Raw genomic sequence first — 13671 nt, 5'->3', positions numbered from 1 at the left:
TGCCAGTGCACTCTCTGGACTCACTGCAGTGCACTGCATCCCCAGTGGTGCCAGTACACTCTCTGGACTCAGTGCAGTGCATCCCCAGTGGTGCCAGTGCACTCTCTGGAGTCACTGCAGTGCAACCCCAGTGGTGCCAGTGCATTCTCTGGAGTCACTGCAGTGCATCCCCAGTGGTGCCAGTGCACTCTCTGGACTCACTGCACTGCATGCCCAGTGGTGCCAGTGCACTCTCTGGACTCACTGCAGTGCATCCCCAGTGGTGCCAGTGCACTCTCTGGACTCACTGCAGTGCATCCCCTGTGGTGACAGTGCACTCTCTGGACTCACTGCACTGCATCCCCACTGGTGCCAGTGCACTCTCTGCACTCAGTGCACTGCATCCCCAGTGGTGCTAGGGCACTCTCTGGACTCACTGCACTGCACCCCCATTGGTGCCAGTGCACTCTCTGGACTCACTGCACTGCATCCCCACTGGTGCTAGGGCACTCTCTGGACTCACTGCAGTGCATCCCCAGTGGTGCCAGTGCACTCTCTGGACTCACTGCACTGCATCCACAGTGGTGCCAGTGCAGTCTCTGGACTCACTGCAGTGCATCTCCAGTGGTGCCAGTGCACTCTCTGGACTCACTGCACTGCATCCCCACTGGTGCCAGTGCACTCTCTGGACTCACTGCAGTGCATCCCCAGTGGAGCCACTAAACTCTCTGGACTCACTGCACTGCATCCCCAGTGGTGCCAGTGCACTCTCTGGACTATCTGCACTGCATCCCCAGTGGTGCCAGTGCACTCTCTGGACTCACTGCAGTGCATCCACAGTGGTGCCAGTGCACTCTCTGGACTCACTGCAGTGCATCCCCAGTGGTGCCAGTGCACTCTCTGGACTCACTGCAGTGCATCCCCAGTGGTGCCAGTTCACTCTCTGGACTCACTGCACTGCATCCCCTGTGGTGACAGTGCACTCTCCGGACTCACTGCAGTGCATCCCCAGTGGTGCCAGTGCACTCTCTGGACTCACTGCACTGCATCCCCAGTGGTGCCAGTGCACTCTCTGGACTCACTGCTGTGCATCCCCAGTGGTGCCAGTGCACTCTCTGGACTCACGGCAGTGCATCCCCAGTGGTGCCAGGGCACTCTCTGCAGTCACTGCAGTGCATCCCCAGTGGTGCCATTGCACTCTCTGGACTCACTGAACTGAATCCCAAGTGGTGCCAGTGCAGTCTCTGGACTCACTGCACTGCATCCCCAGTGGTGCCAGTGCACTCTCTGGACTCACCGGGGTGCATCCCCAGTGGTGCCAGTGCACTCTCTGGACTCACTGCAGTGCATCCCCAGTGGTGCCAGGGCACTCTCCGGACTCACTGCAGTGCATCCCCAGTGGTGCCAGGGCACTCTCTGGTCTCACTGCAGTGCATCCCCAGTGGTGCCAGTGCACCCTCTGGAGTCACAGCAGTGCATCCCCAGTGGTGCCAGTGCACTCTCTGGAGTCACTGCAGTTCATCCCCAGTGGTGCCAGTGCACCCTCTGGACTCACTGCACTGCATCCCCTGTGGTGCCAGTGCACTCTCTGGACTCACTGCACTACATCCCCAGTGGTGCCAGTGCACTCTCTGCACTCACTTCAGTGCATCCCCAGTGGTGCCAGTGCACTCTCTGGACTCACTGCAGTGCATCCCCAGTGGTCCCAGTGCATTCTCTGCACTCACTGCAGTGCATCCCCAGTGGTGCCAGTGCACTCTCTGGACTCACTGCAGTGCATCCCATTTGGTGCCAGTGCACTCTCTGGACTCACTGCAGTGCATCCCCAGTGGTGCCAGTGCACTCTCTGGAGTAACTGCAGTTCATCCCCAGTGGTGCCAGTGCACTCTCTGGAGTCACTGCACTGCATCCCCAGTGGTGCCAGTGCACTCTCTGGACTCACTGCACTGCATCCCCAGTGGTGCCAGTGCACTCTCTGGACTCACTGCACTGCATCCCCATTGGTGCCAGGGCACTCTCTGGACTCACTGCACTGCATCCCCAGTGGTGCCAGTGCACTCTCTGGACTCACTGCAGTGCATCCCCAGTGTTGCCAGTGCACTCTCTGGACTCACTGCAGTGCATCCCCAGTGGTGCCAGTGCACTCTCTGGACTCACCGGGGTGCATCCCCTGTGGTGCCAGTGTACTCTCTGGACTCACTGCAGTGCACTGCAGTGCATCCCCAGTGGTGCCAGTACACTCTCTGGACTCAGTGCAGTGCATCCCCAGTGGTGCCAGTGCACTCTCTGGACTCACTGCAGTGCATCCCCAGTGGTGCCAGTGCACTCTCTGGACTCAGTGCACTGCATGCCCAGTGGTGCCAGGGCACTCTCTGGACTCACTGCACTGCATTACCAGTGGTGCCAGTGAACTCTCTGGACTCACTGCACTGCAATCCCAGTGGTGGCAGTGCATTCTCTGGACTCACTGCAGTGCATCCCCAGTGGTGCCAGTACACTCTCTGGACTCAGTGCAGTGCATCCCTAGTGGTGCCAGTGCACTCTCTGGACTCACTGCACTGCATCCCCAGTGGTGCCAGTGCACCCTCTGGACTCACTGCAGTGCATCCCCAGTGGTGCCAGTGCACTCTCTGGACTCACTGCAGTGCATCCCCAGTGGTGCCAGTGCACTCTCTGGACTCACTGCACTGCATCCCCAGTGGTGCCAGTGCACTCTCTGGACTCACTGCACTGCATCCCCAGTGGTGCCAGTGCACTCTCTGGACTCACGGCACTGCATCCCCAGTGGTGCCAGGGCACTCTCTGGACTCACTGCCCTGCATCCCCAGTGGTGCCATTGCACTCTCTGTACTCACTGCACTGCATCCCCAGTGGTGCCAGTGCACTCTCTGGACTCACTGCACTGCATCCCCAGTGGTGCCAGTGCACTCTCTGGAGTCACTGCAGTGCATCCCCAGTGGTGCCAGTGCACTCTCTGGACTCACTGCAGTGCATCCCCAGTGGTGCCAGTGCACTCTCTGGACTCACGGCAGTGCATCTCCATTGGTGCCAGTGCACTCTCTGGACTCACTGCACTGCATCCCCTGTGGTGCCATTGCACTCTCTGTATTCACTGTACTGCATCCCCAGTGGTCCCTGTGCACTCTCTGCAGTTCCTGCAGTGCATCCCCTGTGGTGCCAGTGCACTCTCTGGTCTCACTGCAGTGCATCCCCAGTGGTGCCAGTGCACCCTCTGGAGTCACTGCAGTGCATCCCCAGTGGTGCCAGTGCACTCTCTGGACTCACTGCACTGCATCCCCAGTGGTGCCAGTGCACTCTCTGGACTCATTGCAGTGCATACCCTGTGGTGCCAGTGCACTCTCTGGACTCACTGCACTGCATCCCCAGTGGTGCCAGTGCACTCTCTGGACTCACTGCACTGCATCCCCAGTGGTGCCAGTGGAGTCTCTGGACTCACTGCAGTGCATCCCCAGTGGTACCAGTGCACTCTCTGGACTCACCGGGGAGCATCCCCAGTGGTGCCAGTGCACTCTATGGACTCATTGCACTGCGTCCCCCAGTGGTGCCTGTGCAGTCTCTTTACTCACTGCACTGCATCACCAGTGGTGCCATTGCACTCTCTGGACTCACTGCAGTGCATCCCCAGTGGTGCCAGTGCACTCTCTGCTGTCACTGCAGTGCATCCCCAGTGGTGCCAGTGCACTCTCTGGACTCACGGCAGTGCATCCCCAGTGGTGCCAGTGCACTCTCTGCAGTCACTGCAGTGCATCCCCAGTGGTGCCAGTGCACTCTCTGGACTCACGGCAGTGCATCCCCAGTGGTGCCAGGGCACTCTCTGGACTCACTGCCCTGCATCCCCAGTGGTGCCATTGCACTCTCTGTACTCACTGCACTGCATCCCCTGTGGTGCCAGTGCACTCTCTGGACTCACTGCACTGCATCCCCAGTGGTGCCAGTGCACTCTCTGGACTCACTGCACTGCATCCACAGTGGTGCCAGTGCACTCTCTGGACTCACTGCAGTGCATCCCCAGTGGTGCCAGTGCACTCTCTGGACTCACGGCAGTGCATCCCCAGTGGTGCCAGGGCACTCTCTGCACTCACTGCAGTGCATCCCCAGTGGTGCCAGTGCACTCTCTGGAGTCACTGAAGTGCATCCCCTGTGGTGGCAGTGCACTCTCTGGACTCACCGGGGTGCATACCAATGGTGCCAGTGCACTCTCTGGAGTCACTGCACTGCATCCCCAGTGGTGCCAATGCACTCTCTGGACTCACTGCACTGCATCCCCAGTGGTGCCAGTGCACTCTCTGGACTCACTGCAGTGCATTCCCAGTGGTGCCAGTGCACTCTCTGGACTCACTGCACTGCATCCCCAGTGGTGCCAGTGCACTCTCTGGACTCACTGCAGTGCATCTCCATTGGTGCCAGTGCACTCTCTGGTCTCACTGCAGTGCATCCCCAGTGGTGCCAGTGCACCCTCTGGACTCACTGCACTGCATCCCCAGTGGTGCCAGTGCACTCTCTGGACTCACCGGGGTGCATCCCCAGTGGTGCCAGTGCACTCTCTGGACTCACTGCAGTGCATCCCCAGTGGTGCCAGGGCACTCTCCGGACTCACTGCAGTGCATCCCCAGTGGTGCCAGGGCACTCTCTGGTCTCACTGCAGTGCATCCCCAGTGGTGCCAGTGCACCCTCTGGAGTCACAGCAGTGCATCCCCAGTGGTGCCAGTGCATTCTCTGGAGTCACTGCAGTTTATCCCCAGTGGTGCCAGTGCACTCTCTGGACTCACTGCAGTGCATCCCCAGTGGTGCCAGTGTACTCTCTGGAGTCACTGAAGTGCATCCCCTGTGGTGGCAGTGCACTCTCTGGACTCACCGGGGTGCATCCCCAGTGGTGCCAGTGCACTCTCTGGAGTCACTGCAGTGCATCCCCAGTGGTGCTAATGCACTATCTGGACTCACTGCACTGCATCCCCAGTGGTGCCAGTGCACTCTCTGGACTCACTGCAGTGCATCCCCAGTGGTGCCAGTGCACTCTCTGGACTGACTGCAGTGCATCCCCTGTGGTGCCAGTGCACTCTCTGGACTCACTGCACTGCATCACCAGTGGTGCCAGTGCACTCTCTGGACTCACTGCACTGCATCCCCTGTGGTGCCAGTGCACTCTCTGGACTCACTGCAGTGCATCCCCAGTGGTGCCAGTGCACTCTCTGGACTCACTGCAGTGCATCCCCAATGGTGCCAGTACACTCTCTGGATTCACTGCACTGCATCACCAGTGGTGCCAGGGCACTCTCTGGACTCACTGCAGTGCATCCCCAGTGGTGCCAGTGCACTCTCTGGACTCACGGCAGTGCATCCCCACTGGTGCCAGGGCAATCTCTGGACTCACTGCACTGCATCCCCAGTAGTGCCATTGCACTCTCTGGAGTCACTGCAGTGCAACCCCAGTGGTGCCAGTGCACTCTCTGGAGTCACTGCAGTGCATCCCCAGTGGTGCCAGTGCACTCTCTGGACTCACTGCAGTGCATCCCAAGTGGTGCCAGTGCACTCTCTGGAGTCACTGCACTGCATCCCCAGTGGTGCCAGTGCACTCTCTGGACGCACTGCACTGCATCCCCAGTGGAGCCATTGCACTATCTGGACTCACTGCACTGCATCCCCAGTGGTGCCAGTGCACTCTCTGGGCTCACGGGGGAGCATCCCCAGTGGTGCCAGGGCACTCTCTGGACTCACTGCACTGCATCCCCAATGGAGCCATTGCACTCTCTGGGCTCACTGCACTGCATCCCCAGTGGTGCCTGTGCACTCTCTGGACTCACTGCAATGCATCCCCAGTGGTGCCAGTGCACTCTCTGGACTCACTGCAGTGCATCCCCAGTGGTACCAGTGCACTCTCTAGACTCACTGCAGTGCATCCCCTGTGGTGCCAGTGCACTCTCTGGACTCACGGCAGTGCATCCCCAGTGGTGCCAGGGCACTCTCTGGACTCACTGCAGTGCATCCCCAGTGGTGCCAGGGCACTCTCTGGACTCACTGCAGTGTATCCCCAGTGGTGCCAGTGCACTCTCTGGGCTCACGGGGGAGCATCCCCCGTGGTGCCAGTGCACTCTCTGGACTCACTGCACTGCATCCCAAGTGGTGACTGTGCACTCTCTGGACTCACTGCACTGCATTCCAAGTGGTGCCAGTGCACTCTTTGCAGTCACTGCAGTGCATCCCCAGTGGTGCCAGTGCACTCTCTGAACTCACTGCAGTGCATCCCTTGTGGTGCCAGTGCACACTCTGGACTCACTGCAGTGCATCCCCAGTGGTGCCAGTGCACTCTCTGCAGTCACTGCAGTGCATCTCCATTGGTGCCAATGCACTCTCTGGTCTAACTGAAGTGCATCCCCAGTGGTGCCAGGGCACCCTCTGGAGTCACAGCAGTGCATCCCCAGTGGTGCCAGTGCTCTCTCTGGAGTCACTGCAGTGCATCCGCAGTGGTGCCAGGGCACTCTCTGCAGTCACTGCACTGCATCCCCTGTGGTGCCAGTGCACTCTCTGGACTCACTGCACTGCATCCCCAGTGGTGCCAGTGAACTCTCTGGACTCACTGCACTGCATCCCCAGTGGTGCCAGTGCATTCTCTGGACTCACTGCAGTGCATCCCCAGTGGTGCTCGTGCACTCTCTGGACTCACTGCACTGCATCCTCAGTGGTGCCAGTGCACTCTCTGGACTCACGGCAGTGCATCCCCAGTGGTGCCAGGGCACTCTCTGGACTTACTGCACTGCATCCCCAGTGGTGCTATTGCACTCTCTGTTCTCACTGCACTGCATCCCCAGTGGTACCAGTGCACTCTCTGCAGTCACTGCAGAGCATCCCCAGTGGTGCCAGTGCACTCTCTGGACTCACTGAACTGCATCCCAAGTGATGCCAGTGCACTCTCTGGAGTCACTGCACTGCATCCCCAGTGGTGCCAGTGCACTCTCTGGACTCACTGCAGTGCATCTCCACTGGTGCCACTGCACTCTCTGGTCTCACTGCAGTGCATCCCCAGTGGTGCCAGTGCACCCTCTGGAGTCACTGCAGAGCATCCCCAGTGGTGCCAGTGCACTCTCTGGACTCACTGCACTGCATCCCCAGTGGTGCCAGTGCACTCTCTGGACTCACGGCAGTGCATCTCCATTGGTGCCAGTGCAATCTCTGGTCTCACTGCAGTGCACCCCCAGTGGTGCCAGTGCACACTCTGGAGTCACTGCACTGCATCCCCAGTGGTGCCAGTGCACTCTCTGGACTCACTGCAGTGCATCCCCAGTGGTGCCAGTGCATTCTCTGGACTCACGGCAGTGCATCCCCAGTGGTGCCAGTACACTCTCTGGACTCACTGCACTGCATCCCCAGTGGTGCCAGTGCACTCTCTGGACTCACTGCACTGCATGTCCAGTGGTGCCAGTGCACTCTCTGGAGTCACTGCACTGCATCCCCAGTGGTGCCAGTGCACTCTCTGGACTCACTGCAGTGCATCCCCACTGGTGCTAGTGCACTCTCTCGTCTCACTGCAGTGCATCCCCAGTGGTGCCAGTGCACCCTCCGGAGTCACTGCAGTGCATCCCCAGTAGTGACAGTGCACTTCCGGACTCACTGAAGTGCATCCCCAGTGGTGCCAGTGCACTCTCTGGACTCACTGCAGTGCATCCCCACTGGTGCCAGTGCAGTCTCTGGACTCACTGCACTGCATCCCCAGTGGTGCCAGTGCACTCTCTGGAGTCACTGCAGTGCATCCCCAGTGGTGCCAGTGCACTCTCTGGAGTCACTGAAGTGCATCCCCTTTGGTGCCAGTGCACTCTCTGGACTCACCGGGGTGCATCCCCAGTGGTGCCAGTGCACTCTCTGGAGTCACTGCAGTGCATCCCCAGTGGTGCCAGTGCACTCTCTGGACTCACTGCACTTCATCCCCAGTGGTGCCAGTGCACTCTCTGCAGTCACTGCAGTGCATCCCCAGTGGTGCCAGTGCACTCTCTGGACTCACTGCACTGCATCCCCAGTGGTGCCTGTGCATTCTCTGGACTCACTGCAGTGCATCCCCAGTGGTGCCAGTGCACTCTCTGGACTCACTGCACTGCATCCCCAGTGGTGCCAGTGCACTCTCTGGAGTCAATGCACTGCATCCCCAGTGGAGCCAGTGCACTCTCTGGACTCACTGCAGTGCATCCCCAGTGGTTCCAGTGCACCCTCTGGAGTCACAGCAGTGCATCCCCAGTGGTGGCAGTGCACTCTCTGGACTCACGGCAGTGCATCCCCAGTGGTGCCAGTGGAGTCTCTGGACTCACTGCAGTGCATCCCCAGTGGTGCCAGTGCACCCTCTTTAGTCACTGCAGTGCATCCCCAATGGTGCCAGTGCACTCTCTGGACTCACTGAACTGCATCCCAAGTGGTGCCAGTGCACTCTCTGGAGTCACTGCAGTGCATCCCCAGTGGTGCCAGTGCACTCTCTGGACTCACTGCAATGCATTTCCATTGGTGCCAGTGCACTCTCTGGTCTCACTGCAGTGCATCCCCAGTGGTGCCAGTGCACCCTCTGGAGTCACTGCAGTGCATCCCCAGTGGTGCCAGTGCACTCTCTGGACTCACTGCAGTGCATCCCCAGTGGTGCCAGTGCACTCTCTGGACTCACTGCAGTGCATCCCCACTGGTGCCAGTGCACTCTCTGCAGTCACTGCAGTGCAACCCCAGTGGTGCCAGTGCACTCTCTGGACTCACTGAACTGCATCCCAAGTGGTGCCAGTGCACTCTCTGGAGTCACTGCACTGCATCCCCAGTGGTGCCAGTGCACTCTCTGGACTCACTGCAATGCATTTCCATTGGTGCCAGTGCACTCTCTGGTCTCACTGCAGTGCATCCCCAGTGGTGCCAGTGCACCCTCTGGAGTCACTGCAGTGCATCCCCAGTGGTGCCAGTGCACTCTCTGGACTCACTGCAGTGCATCCCCAGTGGTGCCAGTGCACTCTCTGGACTCACTGCACTGCATCCCCAGTGGTGCCAGTGCACTCTCTGGACTCACTGCACTGCATCCCCAGTGGTGCCAGTGCACTCTCTGGACTCACTGCAGTGCATCCCCAGTAGTGCCATTGCACTCTCTGGTCTCACTGCAGTGCAACCCCAGTGGTGCCAGTGCACTCTCTGGAGTCACTGCAGTGCATCCCCAGTGGTGCCAGGGCACTCTCTGGACTCACTGCACTGCATCCCCAGTGGTGCCAGTGCAGTCTCTGGACTCACTGCAGTGCATCCCCAGTGGTGCCAGTGCACTCTCTGGACTCACTGCAGTGCATCCCCAGTGGTGCCAGTGCACTCTCTGGACTCACTGCAGTGCATCCCCAGTGGTGCCAGTGCACTCTCTGGACTCACTGCAGTGCATCCCCAGTTGTGCCAGGGCACTCTCTGGACTCACTGCAGTGCATCCCCAGTGGTGCCAGTGTACTCTCTGCACTCACGGCAGTGCATCCCCACTGGTGCCAGGGCAATCTCTGGACTCACTGCACTGCATCCCCAGTGGAGCCATTGCACTCTCTGGACTCACTGCAGTGCATCCCCAGTGGTGCCAGTGCACTCTCTGCAGTCACTGCACTGCATCCCCCAGTGGAGCCATTGCACTCTCTGGACTCACTGCACTGCAATCCCAGTGGTGCCAGTGCACTCTCTGGACTCAATGCACTGCATCACCAGTGGTGCCATTGCACTCTCTGGAGCCACTGCAGTCCATCCCCAGTGGTGCCAGTGCACTCTCTGGACTCACGGCAGTGCATCCCCAGTGGTGCCAGGGCACTCTCTGGAGTCACTGCACTGCATCCCCAGTGGTGCCAGTGCACTCTCTGGACTCACTGCAGTGCATCCCCACTGGTGCCAGTGCACTCTCTCGTCTCACTGCAGTGCATCCCCAGTGGTGCCAGTGCACCCTCCGGAGTCACTGCAGTGCATCCCCAGTGGTGACAGTGCACTCTCTGGACTCACTGAAATGCATCCCCAGTGGTGCCAGTGCACTCTCTGGACTCACTGCAGTGCATCTCCATTGGTGCCACTGCACTCTCTGGTCTCACTGCAGTGCATCCCCAGTGGTGCCAGTGCACCCTCTGGAGTCACTGCAGAGCATCCCCAGTGGTGCCAGTGCACTCTCTGGACTCACTGCAGTGCATCCCCAGTGGTGCCAGTGCACTCTCTGGACTCACTGCAGTGCATCTCCATTGGTGCCAGTGCACTCTCTGGTCTCACTGCAGTGCACCCTCAGTGGTGCCAGTGCACACTCTGGAGTCACTGCAGTGCATCCCCAGTGGTGCCAGTGCACTCTCTGGACTCACTGCAGTGCATCCCCAGTAGTGCCATTGCACTCTCTGGTCTCACTGCAGTGCAACCCCAGTGGTGCCAGTGCACTCTCTGGAGTCACTGCAGTGCATCCCCAGTGGTGCCAGGGCACTCTCTGGACTCACTGCACTGCATCCCCAGTGGTGCCAGTGCAGTCTCTGGACTCACTGCAGTGCATCCCCAGTGGTGCCAGTGCACTCTCTGGACTCACTGCAGTGCATCCCCAGTGGTGCCAGTGCACTCTCTGGACTCACTGCAGTGCATCCCCAGTGGTGCCAGTGCACTCTCTGGACTCACTGCAGTGCATCCCCAGTTGTGCCAGGGCACTCTCTGGACTCACTGCAGTGCATCCCCAGTGGTGCCAGTGTACTCTCTGCACTCACGGCAGTGCATCCCCACTGGTGCCAGGGCAATCTCTGGACTCACTGCACTGCATCCCCAGTGGAGCCATTGCACTCTCTGGACTCACTGCAGTGCATCCCCAGTGGTGCCAGTGCACTCTCTGCAGTCACTGCACTGCATCCCCAGTGGAGCCATTGCACTCTCTGGACTCACTGCACTGCAATCCCAGTGGTGCCAGTGCACTCTCTGGACTCAATGCACTGCATCACCAGTGGTGCCATTGCACTCTCTGGAGCCACTGCAGTCCATCCCCAGTGGTGCCAGTGCACTCTCTGGACTCACGGCAGTGCATCCCCAGTGGTGCCAGGGCACTCTCTGGAGTCACTGCACTGCATCCCCAGTGGTGCCAGTGCACTCTCTGGACTCACTGCAGTGCATCCCCACTGGTGCCAGTGCACTCTCTCGTCTCACTGCAGTGCATCCCCAGTGGTGCCAGTGCACCCTCCGGAGTCACTGCAGTGCATCCCCAGTGGTGACAGTGCACTCTCTGGACTCACTGAAGTGCATCCCCAGTGGTGCCAGTGCACTCTCTGGACTCACTGCAGTGCATCTCCATTGGTGCCACTGCACTCTCTGGTCTCACTGCAGTGCATCCCCAGTGGTGCCAGTGCACCGTCTGGAGTCACTGCAGAGCATCCCCAGTGGTGCCAGTGCACTCTCTGGACTCACTGCAGTGCATCCCCAGTGGTGCCAGTGCACTCTCTGGACTCACTGCAGTGCATCTCCATTGGTGCCAGTGCACTCTCTGGTCTCACTGCAGTGCACCCTCAGTGGTGCCAGTGCACACTCTGGAGTCACTGCAGTGCATCCCCAGTGGTGCCAGTGCACTCTCTGGACTCACTGCAGTGCATCCCCAGTGGTGCCAGTGCATTCTCTGGACTCACGGCAGTGCATCCCCAGTGGTGCCAGTACACTCTCTGGACTCACTGCACTGCATCCCCAGTGGTGCCAGTGCACTCTCTGGACTCACTGCACTGCATGTCCAGTGGTGCCAGTGCACTCTCTGGAGTCACTGCACTGCATCCCCAGTGGTGCCAGTGCACTCTCTGGACTCACTGCAGTGCATCCCCACTGGTGCCAGTGCACTCTCTCGTCTCACTGCAGTGCATCCCCAGTGGTGCCAGTGCACTCTCTGTAGTCACTGAAGTGCATCCCCTGTGGTGCCAGTGCACTCTCTGGACTCACCGGGGTGTATCCCCAGTGGTGCCAGTGCACTCTCTGGAGTCACTGCAGTGCATCCCCAGTGGTGCCAGTGCACTCTCTGGACTCACTGAACTGCATCCCCAGTGTGCCAGTGCACTCACTGGACTCACTATACTGCATCACCAGTGGTACCAGTGCACTCTCTGGACTCACTGCAGTGCATCCCCAGTGGTGCCAGTGCACTCTATGGACTCACTGCAGTGCATCCCCAGTGGTGCCAGGGCAATCCCTGGACTCATTGCACTGCATCCCCAGTGGTGCCAGTGCACTCTCTGGACTCACCGGGGTGCATCCCCAGTGGTGCCAGTGCACTCTCTGGACTCACTGCAGTGCATCCCCATTGGTGCCAGTGCACTCTCTGGACTATCTGCACTGCATCCCCAGTGGTGCCAGTGCACTCTCTGGACTCACTGCAGTGCATCCACAGTGGTGCCAGTGCACTCTCTGGACTCACTGCACTGCATCCCCAGTGGTGCCAGTGCACTCTCTGAACTCACTGCACTGCATCCCCAGTGGTGCCAGGGCACTCTCTGCAGTCACTGCACTGCATCCCCAGTGGTGCCAGGGCACTCTCTGGACTCACTGCACTGCATCCCCAGTGGTGCCACTAAACTTTCTGGACTCACTGCAGTGCATCCCCAGTGGAGCCACTAAACTCTCTGGACTCACTGCACTGCATCCCCAGTGGTGCCAGTGCACTCTCTGGACTATCTGCACTGCATCCCCAGTGGTGCCAGTGCACTCTCTCGACTCACTGCAGTGCATGCCAAGTGGTGCCAGTGCACTCTCTGGACTCACTGCACTGCATCCCCAGTGGTGCCAGTGCACTCTCTGGACTCACTGCAGTGCATCCCCAGTGGTGCCAGTGCGCTCTCTGGACTCACTGCACTGCATCCCCAGTGGTGACAGTGCACTCTCCGGACTCACTGAAGTGCATCCCCAGTGGTGCCAGTGCACTCTCCGGACTCACTGCAGTGCATCCCCAGTGGTGCCAGTGCACTCTCTGGACTCACTGCAGTGCATCCCGACTGGTGCCAGTGCACTCTCTGCAGTCACTGCACTGCAGCCCAAGTGGTGCCAGTGCACCCTCTGGAGTCACAGCTGTGCATCCCCAGTGGTGCCAGTGCACTCTCTGGAGTCACTGCAGTGCATCCCCAGCGGTGCCAGTGCACTCTCTGGACTCACTGCAGTGCATCCCCTGTGGTGCCAGTGCACTCTCTGGACTCACTGCACTGCATTCCCAGTGGTGCCAGTGCACTCTCTGGACTCACTGCACTGCATTCCCAGTGGTGCCAGTGCACTCTCTGGACTCACTGCTGTGCATCCTCAGTGTTGCCCGTGCACTCTCTGGGCTCACGGCAGTGCATCCCCAGTGGTGCCAGGGCACTCTCTGGACTCACTGCAGTGCATCCCCAGTGGTGCCAGTGCACTCTCTGGAGTCACTGCACTGCATCCCCTGTGGTGCCAGTGCACTCTCTGGACTCACTGCACTGCATCCCCAGTGATGCCAGTGCACTCTCTGGACTCACTGCACTGCATTCCCAGTGGTGCCAGTGCACTCTCTGGACTCACTGCACTGCATCCCCAGTGGTGCCAGTGCACTCTCTGGACTCACTGCACTGCATCCCCAGTGGTGCCAGTGCACTCTCTGCAGTCACTGCAGTGCATCCCCAGTGGTGCCAGTGCACTCTCTGGACTCACTGCAGTGCATCCCCAGTGGTGCCAGTGCACTCTCTGGACTCACTG

The sequence above is a fragment of the Anser anser genome (assembly GCF_964211835.1).
Source record: "Anser anser genome assembly, chromosome: 3".
NCBI classification, from domain to species: Eukaryota; Metazoa; Chordata; class Aves; order Anseriformes; family Anatidae; genus Anser; species Anser anser.
Note: the sequence above shows the minus strand (reverse complement) of the source record.